Source organism: Erythrolamprus reginae, chromosome 3 (genome assembly GCF_031021105.1).
Source record: "Erythrolamprus reginae isolate rEryReg1 chromosome 3, rEryReg1.hap1, whole genome shotgun sequence".
NCBI classification, from domain to species: domain Eukaryota; kingdom Metazoa; phylum Chordata; class Lepidosauria; order Squamata; family Dipsadidae; genus Erythrolamprus; species Erythrolamprus reginae.
Window position 1 is genome coordinate 197,217,374 of NC_091952.1, and position 15,212 is coordinate 197,232,585.

Sequence of the window (15,212 nt, forward strand, 5' to 3'; positions counted from 1 at the left end):
TTCCTCCTAGGAGATTCCTAGAGAGGCCCCACAGAGGCTTTTGCCCACCTTTACCGGCCCTGTTTCCTCCCAGGATATTCCTAGAGAGGCCCCACAGAGGCTTCTCCCCACCTTTTCCAGCCCTGTTTCCTCCCAGGAGATTCCTGGAGTGGCCCCACGGAAGCTTCTACCTGCCTTTTCCAATTACAGTTTCAGAGGCTCAGGTTTGTAAGTGGAAAATGGTTCTTGGGAAGAGGCAAAAAATGTTGAACACCCGGTTCTTATCTAGAAAAGTTTGTAAGTAGAGGCTTACTTAGGTAGAGGTACCACTGTATTCTCCAGATTGTTTTTTGCTATAGCTGTGCATTTATGCACTCACAAATGCCTACATGGTTGCCATCAACTAGTATGTATGCCAACTACCACTGTGCATAGAAATAGTAATGAAACCAAGAGCATATGGATAAGCTAAACCACCATTATATCACAAAATATAACAGAAAGCTCTCTTACATATTATAAAATAGTGCAGTATATAGATTATGATGCAGCCATTTTTAAACTTCCTTAATTTTAGAAGTCTAATTGGAATTAAAAATACAAGAAAGAGTTTAAGTGAAGCTTATCCTTTGAAATTAAACTTTTTAATATGTCATGTTTAACATAGCTTATAATTTTATTCTCTTTTTAATAAAATGCATTATTGAAAGCAGTGCAAATATCTGAATATGAAATTAAGAAAATTCATACCTATTTCCCCCCCTGGTATTATGTCAAAGCTCAATAGCAATTCTATTAAGATTGCTTTTTGTTAATATTTTTGAATCTTTACAGCTGGCAATATATGTAGAAAATCAAAAGTACATTAGTACATCATGATCTTTTTTATTTCTCAAACATTTCTAAAGATTAGTTTAAAATTATATCACCTACATACTTCACTTTGAGAGACAAAGGTATAATTTTGCAGTAATGACAGCTGTATTTAAACTCCTTTATTTTTGAGTTTTTAAACTGATAAAGTAGCAATTTAGTTTTTAATTTAACAGTAAGAAACAGAAAATGTGCTTGAACATCCAGACAGTACTCTAAACCATGTTTTCACTTCCATATACTTCCCATATACTATTTGAGGATTTATGTGCATGTTTATTGACCCAATTTCTTTTCCAAAATTCCAGTTTATATCCTGAGCTGATTGGCAAAACCTTCCACTTTTATATTTAATAGGGAAGATCATGAGGATATCACATCTTTAAACTGAATCTTGCATTAAAATAATGTAGTATATAATGTATTCCATTGTTAATGCTAATAAAGGGATTGAGCTCATGTCCTCCTGGTATCTGGGTATGCTACTGAAATTTACACTAATGCTGGCTTAAATAATTTTCTTCCAATTATTTATTTATTTATTTGACTTCTCTGGAACCAACTCCCCCCGGAGATTAGAACTGCCCCTACTCTTCCTGCCTTCCGAAAACTCCTTAAGACTCACCTTTGCCGTCAGGCATGGGGAAACGAAACATCTCCCCTGGGCATGTTAATTTATACATGGTATGCTTGTGTGTGTGTTTGCTATTACATGGGGGTTTTCTTAAATCGTTAAATATTTTAATTAATTGGATTGTTGTGACTGTTTTTACTTGTTGTGAGCCGCCCCGAGTCTTCGGAGAGGGGCGGCATACAAGTCCAACTAATAAAATAAATAAATAAATAAATGCCGTCCAATCGCAAAGGACTCAGGGCGGCTATATGTATTGTACAGAAAAGAAACAAAATATACTAAAACCAAAGGGAATGGGCAGATGATGAAACTATAAGCTTCCATTAAAATGAAAAAAAAAAACAAAAACCACCCATAAATGAGTATTCACACAATGTATGAAAACTATTGAGACATTCTTAAAAGCAAATTAATATTTGAAGTATTCCATTGATACACTGGCCACATATTAATTTCCGAGAAGAAAAAAAAATAATGAAAACTGCATGTAATCAATAAGCTGTATTTTCTCATGTTGACAGGCAAATGGATTTACATGTGTGCAAAACCATACCTACTGTATTAAAACCAGTACAGTAATCCTCTACACTTAAGAGTGTTGGACTATGGCCAGGATGTCCATCGGCTGTGGTCAAGAATCAGGATGGTGGTGGCTACAATGGTGTGACTGACAGTTTCTAATGTACATATTTTTATACATTACAAGTGGAGTTTTTTCAATGTGGTACACATAAAAAAACAGGTAGAGCTTTGATTGCATCTCTGTAAGGTGATTTTAAAAAGTTAAAATGAAAATAGCAAAATGCAAAGTAGAGATGTGATATAAAATCTATTTCTCTATATTTAGAGAAGAGGCATTGTTTCCTACCTGATATGCCCTTTTTTCCAAGAATTGAAGGAGTTCAGGAGGGGTTGTTCTAGCCACAAAGCTCTATTTGCGGACACGCAAGCCATTGTCCTAGCTCAGCTCCAGTGCCCATGCGCGCTCCAGCCTACTGATTTTCGTCCGACCCCACCCACACTGCCTCTCCCAGGAGTCTCCATGCAGCCTGTTTTAGATGCCAGGTAAGTACAGAGCTCGCGTGGTGGCTCTGGGAGGCCATTTTTGGCTTATCTGGCATCTAAAACAGGCTGCATGGAGACTACTGGGAGAGAAAGTCATTTTCACCAACTCAGGCTTCAAGAAAGATTGGAGCCTGGAGAAGGCAAAAAACTGGTCTACCAGAAGTCAGGAAACGGGCAGTTTCCAGCCTCTGGAGACTTCAGGGAGGCCTGATAGTCCCAAAAATGAGGCACAGAGGCTATCGCACACGCATGCACAGGGACGTGGGGAGCTGTGTGCATTGAATTATGGGTAGGCATGCATTGCGCACTTTTAGAACCGAGGGGGAAAGGGTTCACCATCACTGGAGTATGGGATATAATTGCATGGATTCAAGCATAGTTCCCTTTTTAAATTAGATTATAAACTCTGCCAGGAATTATAAGATACACTATTTCCTAATGTTTTATCCCTTTTCATTTTCTAATTTAAAGTGCTTGGGAAACGTGAGCACATGTTAATACCCTAAATATATGAAACTAATTACTGGAAGAATAACTAATTCTTCTAAGTAGAACATGTTTTTGTCAACTACAGCTCTCTCATTTGTTGCTATCCTGATGTGTTGAGATTGAAACTCCCAACATTCCCTTAGGAACCAGTTACAAAACCTCTTAAAGGTGCAAATCTATGAAAATTGTTCTGCTAGATTGCAAGTTGAAACATTTTGCTATTTTACAAAAAAGTGACATGCTATAGTGAACATTAAATACATTCTAGTATGAATCAGCAAATTCCCACTGATAAAATGGTGTACATAGAGCAGGGCTGTCAAACTCCTGCCCATGGGCACATACGTCACATGCTGGCCACAACCTGTTTATCGAAAGGGGGGAAAAGTCCCGATAAATCATGTTACACTACCATGACGACACAAGTTTGACAGCTTTGACCAAGTAATTCTGGAAGAAATTAACTTTATTTTATTCACTTAGTTGAAATTATTTATATCTAATTATCTTTCCTTTTAAAATAGCAGAGAATGTTCACAAATAGTTTGGCATGATATTGCAGCCAACATTCAAAATGTTCATTTTGTTCTTATATTTTGAGAGGATATATAAAATCTTCACCTGCTATTTAATATTTCCAAATCAATTATTTTTTTTGGCAAATATTGCAGAGAAAAATCCAAATTTTATATTCATTAATGTGCTGTTATGCATACTGGCTATTCTGTAATGCATTAAAAAAGGAATATGGTGTAAGCTTTTGTTGTGGTTCAGTTTGGGACCCCTCCGGGAATGGCTGACCTTCTGTCGGTTTCCAGCTCAGAGGGAGAGGCTGAGGAACAGGAGGTGCAGACTGACGAGGAAGAGGAATCCCAGGCTGGAGAAGAAGGACAGCCAGAGTCCCACCAGGGGGAGCTCTCCCCAGCAAGCAGCCTGGATTCCTTAGGGGGAAATGCTCAAGACATCATAGATATGCGACAAAGGAGAGCTAATCAGAGACGGACTCAATTGGCTAAGTATTTCCAGCATTAGAGGTCACAGCTGGGTTTGGGTGTGGTGCTCTTGGGAAAAGATAAAAGGCGGACCCACCCTTCCTGGCTTGTGGAGTTTTATCTTGGAGATTCGTGAGACCTGTCTGTGAACTTTGGTGGCTTACAATCCTGGTTTGTGCCTTGGACTATTGAAACCTTGGGGGGGGGGTGCCAGCAAGAAGCTTATGGTATTGACTGGACATCAGGACCCTGCTGTAACGTATTATAGCCTGTCTGTTGTGAAGACAGGTTTTCCTTTGTGCTTATTTTTTCCAGCTATAAAATACTTTTGGCTTTTACCAGAGTGTCTGGCTGTTTTTTCAGTTGGTGTTGAGGTCTGGGAAAACCCAGACAGAACAGCTTTCTTTTTAATGAACAGAGCAAGATGATTTATGTAAAACAACTATTAGCCCAAGCCTGTGCTAGAAACCAAAGCTACACAGAAAAATGTTCCAGTGCTTCCAACAAGAATTAAAATATTGCCATCTAGTGGTATTATCTTGCCTCCAAAAGAGGGATAGATTTCATACTAATTATTATATTTATCTAGCAATAAATATTAAGTCATTTATTTACAAGTCAGGGGCAGACTGACAAACACTGTGATAAAGTGTGGAATAAATAAATGAAAATGTGGAATGAAATTGGTAAACGGAAAAATCCTCTGAACTAGTCAACTGTTAGATAAAACTATCACAAACATCTAGATTGCCAAGAGAAAGCCATTTAAAAAAACGGGCTCTCTAAATTTAGTTTGGGCAACTGGTTTTCAAAAGCATGTTGAAAGCGAGCTATTCAATTTATTGTATAATACATCTAAACTTGTTTTATGATTGATGCTACATTAAAAAAAAGTTTGTGCACAAATTAGGTTGCATCAAAAAATAGGAATTGTTAGAATTATATTCTAAGCCTTACAGTCCTTAAGAAACCCATTTTGCCTATTCTGTTCATGAAACCTGTCAGTGTATGTATGTATAAAAAATGTTGGTCAATTCTGACTTAAAGAAGACAGGTGTCCATAGGCTGTGGTCAAGAATTAGGATGGTGGTGGCTACAATGGTGTGACTGATAGTTTCTAATGTACATATTTTTATACATTGCAAGTGGGGGTTTTTCAATGTGGTACACATAAAAAAACAGGTAGAGCTTTGATTGCATCTCTGTAAGGTGATTTTAAAAAGTTAAAATGAAAATAGCAAAATGCAAAGTAGAGATGTGATATAAAATCTATTTTTCTATATTTAGAGAAGGGCATTGTTTCCTACCCGATATGCCCTTTTTTCCAAGAATTGAAGGAGTTCAGGAGGGGTTGTTCTAGCCGCAAAGCTTTATGGACTGGGTTGAATTTTCTGAGGATCTGCTTCCTGATAATGTTCCTGAGTCGTTACAGGAAGTCCAAAACGAATGGTGCAAACTTCCAGTAGAATCAACGTACCATGGTCAGATAAATCCAGAGAAATCTGCAGAAAGAGGAAACCCCACAGCACCCCCTGGGCGGCTGGCCAAAACTAGACCCCAAGGTGGGACTCTTTCTTTGATTCTTGGAAAAAGGGCGTTATCAGGTAAGAACCAATGCCCCCTTTCCTTCACATCAAAGGAAGAGACCAGGATGGAACATATCAAAGACAAGGAATTCAGTAGTGCAGGCAAATACTTAATTGTGGCTCCTCGGCTCTTCGTGCACCCGCTGCAGCACTTGCTGGCCGAATGACACATCAGCAGATGCAAACAAGTCTATAGAGTGTTCCCTCGATTTTCACGGGTTCGAACTTCGCGAAAAGTCTATACCACGGTTTTTCAAAAACATTAATTAAAAAAATACTTTGTGGGGTTTTTCCCTATATCACGGTTTTTTCCACCCGATGATGTCATATGTCATCGCCAAACTTTCGTCTGCCTTTAATAAATATTTTTTAAAATAAACTTTAATAAATAAACATGGTAATAATCTGAATGGTTGCTAGGGAATTGGGAAATTGTAATTTAGGGGTTTAAAGTGTTAAGGGAAGGCTTGGGATACTGTTCACAGCCAAAAATAGTATATTTACTTCCGCACCTCTACTTCACGGAAATTCGACTTTCGCGGGTGGTCTCGGAACGCATCCCCCGCGAAAAGCGAGGGAACACTGTACAATAGTGACAGATGAAGGGAGAAACCAATGTCCCTGTCGCCACCCAGCAAATCTCAACTGTAGCCTGTGTAGGATATGCTTGAGCGTTGCAGGACCGAAGCCACCTATCGACTGTAGAAGGAGAAATCTTGAGGCCAAATGACAAAGAGTGAAAGGACACAAACAAGGCCTCTGTGGTCCTGAGGGGCAGTTCTGTGGATGTAGATGCGAAAAGCCCTCTGCATGTCCAAGGTGTGCCACCAGACCTCTAACTCGTGGCATGGATCTGGACAGAAATTAGGTAAAATCAACTCCTGGGCATGATGGAATATGGAGTTGACTTTGGGCAGGAACACAGGATCAAGCCGCAGAACCACCCTGTCCACATGGAAGGTGCAAAAGTCCTTGCACATTGATACCAGCAGTTCTGAGATTCATCTCACAGAGGTAATGACCATAAAGAATGCCACCTTCCACGATAAAACTTGGATGCAAGTCTCCCGCAAGGGTTCAAACGGAGGCTTGCTCAGAGCCTGCAACACTAGTGTCAAATCCCATGTGGAATAGCGGTGAATGGGTGGGGGTCTAAAATTAGAGGCCTTTCACAAATAAAAGTCAGACCCTTGGATGATGGCCAGGGAAAGCCGATCCCCAGCCCCATAAACAAAGGCCAAGGAAGCGACCTGCCAGCTCAGTGTACTAGGAGAAAGACCCTTAGCGAAACCACTCTGCAGGAAGTCTAGGACATGCTCAAACCAAGGGTCCAATTGGTGCTCATCACACCAAACACAAAGGTCCTCCAGTTTGCTTCTTAAATTCACATGGTGGAAGGCTACCTGGGCGCCTGCATTGTCTGGATGACATGAGTGGAAAACCACTCCCAGACTAATAGGCACTGCTCAACCTACAGACAGCTAGCTGGAAGCACTGAGGTCCAAATGATGAACAGGACCTTGGCTGAGGGAGACTTGATCTGGAGGAATCTTCCAAGGTGGAGTGACTGACAGGCCACCCAGGTCAGCAAAGCATGGGCGCCTGGGCCACTGGGAGCCATCAACAGCAACTCCGCCCATTCCTGAAGCAACTTGCAGACCATGGCCGGACTAATGGGCAGGGGCATAAAGGCATAAAGTTGAACCCTGGGCCAGAGATACAAGAGAGCATCTGCTCCCTCTGGCCCCAGAGATGGGAACTGGCAAAAATAATGGGAAGGTGGGTGTTTTCTGGGAAGGCAAATAGGTCCACAAAAGGACGGCTGAACTTCTGGGACAGATCCTCGAACAGTCGGGGCATCAGTCTACAGATTGGCACATTTGGGCTCAGCTCAGATAGTCCACAGTGACATTGGAGGACCCAACTATGTGCTCTGCTCTTAGCGACAACAGCCCACTGGTATAAGGAATCCAACTCCTGCATAAGTGGTCGTGAGCAAGTCACTCCTTGATGATAAATGTGGGCTTTCATGGCCACATTATCCATCATAAGGACATGCTGACCCTGCAACCTCCTTTGAAAGGACAAGGCGGCCAACCAGGCCACCCTGAACTCCATCTAGTTGATGTACCGGAACCCTAACAGGGACCACCTGCCCTGGGCAACTTGGGAGTTGAAGTGGGCACCCCAACTGAAAAGACTGGCATCTGAAGTCACCAACAGTCTCCCCAGCTCACAGAAATAGGAGCCCTTCTTGATAACTCCCGATACCTACCAACCGAAGGACCACAACGCCTCTGACGGGATTCAAATCCTGGCAAGTGATGAACTGCAACCAGCCGTCTGATAAGATGGCATTAGCCATTGGAGTAGTCTGGCATGGAAATGGGCCAAGTGAAGCACAATTGGAGCCTCGCTGATCGTGCACAACTGGGCCATCAAGAACAGTGATGCTGTCCTATCACTCCTGGGAAAGAAAAACCTGACCTGAGACAGTGTCAATCACACCGCCTAGATGGACTAGTCTTGTGGTAATAACCAGATGGCATTTAGAAAGGTTCATAGATAAACTGTGGTCCTTCTGGGTATGGATTGTAGTGGTCAGATCTCTTTTCACCAGCTGCTTGAAGGAAGTCTGGATGAGCAGGTCGTCCAAGTAGCATTTAATCATTTTTTTTGCCATAATTTTATTGATTTTTAAAATATTTACATCTTAATATTTTCAGGTAGATCGACATCCATATATTTACATTCATATTAATACATTACATATTTATACATTGTGTACACAATCATTCTTTATATTCTTTTCTTTTTCCATGCATCTCTGTTTTTTGCGTTTCTTTTTTGTATCCATTTATACCATTTAATCCAAGTGTTGTAATAGTCCAAGTCCGGTTTTGGACTATTCCATCGTTTAGTTCCACCGTTAATTTGTCCATTTCTGCGCAATCATAGATTTTTTAATAGTCTCCTTCTCAGCAGATATCTGAGGGTCTTCGCATCGTTGCGCATAGACGATTCTTGCCGCTGTTACTATATGTAACATGAAATATTTAAAGTTTTTTGAATATAATTTTTAACCATTTCTAACAGAAAGAATTCCGGTGTAAATTCAATTACAGCGTCTGTCATTTCCTGTAGCCATTTATGGAGTTTCCTCCAATACTTGTTTGCTTCAGGACACATCCACCATAAATGAAAGAAAGTACCTGCTTTTTTTTACATTTCCAACATGCCTGATTACAATTTGGGTATATTTTTGTCAATCTTTTCGGGGCCAAGTGCCACTGATAAAACATTTTATATTGATTTTCTTTATAAGCTGTTGATTTTGTTAATTTGATATTCCTGATCCAATTTTGTTCCAGTCTGCTGCTTGTATGCCCATGCGACCATCGGCCCCTTATTATCATACACTTATCATAGTGCTTATCATATTCAATCAAATTTTTATAGATGTTAGATATTATGTTTTCCCTTGGGCCTGTGAGTAATTTGTCTAATTGCTGGGTTTGGCTGTCAATGCCCGTCCCTTCTAAATCTTTTTTATGTCTTGCTTGGATTTGCAGATAAGTCCACCAATCTATGTTAATATTTTGTGTCACCAATTCTTCCGCTTTTTAGTTTACCAAGCAGGTCTAGGATTTCTTTATATTTAATTATTTTAGTTATATCAATTGTATTTGGGTATATTCGGGCCTCCATGGTTGACAGCCAGTTTGGAATCTTCAGATAGTGTTTTCGTTTAATTTCTTTCCAGGTATTTAATAGGGAGTCCCTAATTAGATGTCCATTGAAATATTTTTTGTGTTTTGTCTTCAATGTCCCAGAGGTAGGCATGCCATCCTTTCTAAAGATTGTGTCCCTCTAATTGTAATATGTGCTTGTTTCTCAAACCTATCCATTCTTTTATCCATAAGGAGGCAGCCTTATAGTATGTTTTCCAGTCCAGTAATCCAAAGCCACCTCTGCTCTTATCCTCCTGTAAATCAGATAATCTAATTCTTGGTTTCTTTCCTTCCCTTCCCTTTTGATTTTACTTTATTGAAATCTGCAAAAAAAATAGAGTCTAATTTAATAGGAATACATAGTTTGAAATAAGAAATCAATGACTGATAATTTTCCTACCAATGACAGTTGTAATTTGGTCCATTTTTCTAAATCAATTTTGTTTGGTTTGCCAATTTTATATAATATAAATGCCAATTTATATAATTATAAAAGTAGCACTGAATCCTGATTGGGATTGATCTTAGAGAGGCTGCCAACACAGCCATGACCTTAGTAAAGGTCTTTGGGGCTGAGGCAAGCCCAAAGGGGGGCACCGCGTAATGATGACCAGCATAGTAAAACCTCAAATAATGGTGGTGACTTGGATGAATAGGGACATGGAGATAGGCCTCCCTGAGGTCTACAGAAGTCAAGAAGTTCCTTTCCCGGATCCCGACTAAGATGGAACAGAGGAAATGCATCTTAAACCTCCTGTAAACCAGATATTGATTTAGTCCCTTTAAGTTCAAAATTGCCCTTCCCCTCCAAGGATTTGGGCACTAGAAATAAAATTGAATAGAAGCCCTGACCCCCGTTGCTCTGGCTAGATGTCCAGCAAATGCTGGATCGCTGATTCCATGAATCTCTGGTGAATCAGGTCTCTGGAAATGGGACAGCAGAGAAAGTACCTTGGGGGATGGGAGAAAAATTCCAGGGAGAGCCCCGACCTAATGTTCTCTCTGACCCAGGTATCAGAAGTTGTTGCCTCCTCCCAGCGGGCTGCGAAAAGGCATAATATTCCCACCAATGGGGGAATTAAGTCCCAGCCTATTTTGCCTAGGGAAAGGCTTGGTGCCTTGTCGCTGGCGCCTAAATTGTTGATGTCTCTTCTGCTAAAGACCTGTTGGTCAGACTGAAAATGGGATCTGTTCTGATAAGGCCTATGCTTACAGGAGAAGCTTGCCCCAGCTCCCTCCTGTCTGTACGAGGGCCGCCTAAAATAGGGCGAGGACCAGAAGGTGGGACGTCTGCCTTGGGAGGAGAGTATCTTCCTCCTATCCCTGGTCTCTATGAGGAAAGGTTCCCAAGACCAGCCAAAAAGATTCCCCCTTCAAAGAAGCCAGAGGCTAGCTTCCAGTGGTTCTTTGCCATCCATGTGCCAATGACATAGCCAGAGGGAGTGACCACCAATGTGATGGAATGGGCCGAAAATTTGACTGCCATCAATGAGTTGTCCACCGTAAACTCCACTGCAGCAATAATTTTGGACAGGTCCTGACAACTGCAGAGATACTCCAAAGGGAGCCTGTCCTGTACCTGACAGCCACCTCAACCCTAGTAAAAAATGAAGCTGTGGTAGCATCTCGAATGGCCCAGGAATCAACCTGATGAGCTCTGTGTAGGGCCATTTCCTCCAGTCACTCATCAGCTTTCAATGCATCGTCCACATCTGGAGGCATAATGGAGCTTGAAGTCAAGGCCACTGGTGCATTTATTTGCAACTGCAGCAGCTGGAGTAGGTCGGGTTTCACTACAAAAATGTCTTCCAGATCGCTGGGCCACTGAGTGCTAGTAGGTGAGGCCCACTGGCACCTAATAACATCCAGAAACATATCGGAGATCAGGACAGAGTCAGGTGCCACCACTTGTTCAGAAAAGAGAAAATCTTCCTGCTCCCCAGGATCCTGGGTTTGCAGAAGGTTGTTAGAGTCAGATCCCAGGCTGGCAGTTGCCAAGCCTTTACAGAAGAGGGAATGTCCTGCTCTGGTCTGCCCTCCTGGAGGAGCCCCACAGCAGTAAAAGGGTAAAACTAGCAGAAAAGGAAGCACGGAGGCCACTGCCGGAAGTTGACACATCCTGGCGAGGGACCATATCCTAAACCTGACCTGCTGTCCCAATTTGGCCAGATGGAGAAGGAGAAAGCTCCTGAGGAAGGTCCAGACAGGGCTCAGCCAAGTCCAACCGCCCCGAAGTCTCCTCAGGCACTCTTTGATGCCCTGCAACAGAGTCCTGATGCCTCTTCTGCTCTGGCGAATTGTTTCTCTAACGCCTTTTGCCATTTCAGTACAGCCTTGAGCTCAGCCTTAGAAGCCTTCTAAAGGCTTGGGGCCATCAATTGAATCCTCTTTTAAGCCATCAGACTGGCAGGCCTAGACTTAGCTGTAGGTTTGGTCACCCTATCAGAGGCGGGGTGGGTGGACAACGAAGACCCCCAATGAAGTAGCGTCTCTATCCAGCCTAAGTAGCAATAGGGCGCCTGAAGACAGCGCAAAGCAGGTACTTACAGATTGATGTCTTCCAATGGAAAGGCAATGCCATTCAGGGAAAAATGAAATAAAAAATCTAGGAAAGGATTGAAAAATCTAAATTTAAATTCAAAATGAAGATCAAACAACCCAAAGCTCGCAAGAGCGAAGGAAAAAGCTTCCAAGAGCTAAGGACTGGATTGAACAACTGAGGAACGTCACCGGGGAAGCGGATCCTCAGAAAATTCAATCCAGTCCATAGAGCTATGTGACTAGAACAACCCATCCTGGACTTTTCCTTCAATGTGAAGGAAAAAGACAATGTAAGATTTAGAAAGATTTACGAACATTGAAGTTGAACATATAATGAACAATTCAGAACATTATAATAAAGTAAACCATTTCTGTTTTGTTTCTCTCCCAATAATTTATAGGTCTCATTAGTATTAAGAACACAAAGATGAGAAGAATGGCATTGTAAGCTCAAACCACATCAATCTTTTGTCTTTCATCACCCCGTAATCCTCATTTGATCTACTTCTGCTTTTGAGTTGAATGTTTAAACTTGCAGCTTTTCTGAATAAAGTCAAGCTTGAGACAGATGTCTTCTTATTCAAGAAGCCCCAGACTCCAGCTAACAGAATAAATTTAATTTTGCAAACTAAGATTGTATCAACTCAAGAATTTAATTATAAACAATAATAGAGAAATAAGCAAACAGAAATATTCACAAAAACATAACTTTAGATAATTTCAAATATTACCTATATAATTTTTATTTTGATAGCTTCCATGTAAATACTTTCAGAATGACTGATAAATAGGGATGCCCACAAGAACTTATCTCCCCAGGCATCCTTTCTAGTTTAGGGAAACAGCTACCATAAAAAGAGCACTCAAATATTCAAGATCATCAAAGCAGCAGCTCGAACATTCTCACTCCAAATACCAAGGTTTATATATGCTGACATTTGGGAAATGGGACAATATTATATATAACTGAAAAAATGCAGAGTAAGACAAACGACAAAATATATTCAACTTTTCAGAGAAACTTTATGTTTAAGCAGCTAGATTAATCAAATCCAAGGTGACTTATTTTTCATATTACATTGAATGCTTATTTGAATGAGCATGTATGAAACGTGACACCTCAAAATTATATCACACATACATTATTAACACGGCACACAAGATGTTCAATATGATCTAATCTTAAATTTAAGTACTGTAGTGAAATTATAGTTGTCTAACTTCTTCAGATTTCTGGAATCAGATTGTATGCTAAAACAAGTTTTCTAATCCAAAATATGTATGCTAAAACAAGTTTTATAATACAAAATACTTCTATGAGATACGGTATGTTGAATCATTAATCCTAGAAAGTATTAGTTTACTTTTGATATATGCTATTTGAAATTATTCTATGATCACCACATAATTAGCACTGGCCTGTTTTAGAAAGAAAGATGCAAATGGAGGCAAGTTAAAAGAATTCCAATTCCAATAATTTCTTGCCTAAAAACTGATCATGCTACTAGAAAATAATCTGCTAGTAACAACTTCGGGTCTTACAAATGTTGTTACTTTATTACAAGAGCAATAGATTGCCACCTTGTGTATTAGGCAGAACAACACAGGAAAAGTATTTGTAATAAGATAGTGTTAGATAATCATCATGGAAAAGTTTTCCTTTAATTGATAAATTCACAAATTAGATAAAAGAATACAGTTGCTGAGTCAAGAACAAAATCAAACAGCCTCTCAAATTATCCATTTATCTTTTGTTAGATAAGAATATGTCTATTCTTATGTAATTGCACTGATTCACAAAATATAATTATTTATCTGAGCACAAATTTCTCAACATTTGTTCAACAAGCCAGTATTTATTGAACATGATAATATTCAAATCCAATGGCCTATTTTATGCACTTGATTGAATAACAGACTATGTTAAAGTTTTATTATCATTACCAAGAAGTAATGGAGCACTCTCCATATTTTTTTGCATTCTGCATTATATTTCTCCTATAATCCCTAGTTTTAATACAGGTATTATTAGGTATATTTATACAAGTATAAATGTTCAAGAATTATAATGCAAAACAATTTGTGTGTGTATAGTTGCAGCTTTCCATGTTATGAATACCAATTTTTAATTTATTTTATAAACTTTGCATTCAACACAACAGAAATGTGTGTACAGTATTACAAAAACCTATGGGTAACACAAATCATTTACCGTAAATCTTTGTGAATGTTCACTCAGTTCATAACTTGTAGTGTTATTTTCCCAATATATTTAATACTACCTGAATGCACAAAAGATTTTTGGCAATGAGAAATTCACTGGAAAACTCATTTGAATGTTACTTCAGCATAATTATTTTCTTTGAAATCAATTAAATAGATTTTGGGCAGACCTTCTCTCTTACTTTGCAAGAAGCAGACGAAAAAAATATTTCAGGACTTTTAAATAATTTTGCTTTCCGCTATAATTTTTTGCCATAAGCAAAGTTGCTAACCTTAAATATAAACCTTGCATCTTGCGAGCTGCAGGAGCCAATAATTCATTATATGTAAGATCTACTACAGTGAACACACTGCAATTTTTTGATGGAAGCACTTACGAACAGGAACAAATATGTTCCTCACATTGGTGTACACAAGCAAACAGGCAAAGTTCTAACCATTTCAGGAACAGACAATTTAATCCATATTACATAAATTCACTAAATACAGTTGGTATAATCCAGAATCACTCCTGAGAGCAAAGTAGTTCAGCATTACATTTTATATACAGTTATGAAAAGATTATTAAAAACTAGAAGCGCATCCACAAACAGGATTTTCTCACTCTACTTACAGTAATTATTGAATCATTCCATAATATTTGTCTTTGAAAGCCTTGCCCTGCTAAGTGGCCCAGCTAGGACCCTAATTCTACACTTAAGATCATCCATATAACCTGTGGAATGCTTTTGTTACTGATGTCTTTATTTTATTTTTGGCAAGAGATCTGCCAAGGTTAGAGTACTTCCTCATACTATGTTTTGCCACAGTTCCGGCTATCTGTAATAAATTCTAAGTTCAGGCTAATAAATGCTAAAGTATTTAGCCAATACAAACTGTTGTAGCGTTTGTTTAACAGCAAACATATCTTAGAAGCTTTCTTCTTTCACAGAAATATCAAAACGTATCTAGAAGTTATAGCCTGCACATAAATCTTCCTTGTAATCTCTTCCGGTGATCAATTTTCTTCAAGAAATAAATGTTTTCTCCTGATAAACCAGTTATACAATACAATATGAACAATATTACTGCTTTTAGAACCAATTAAGTGAGAACCGGA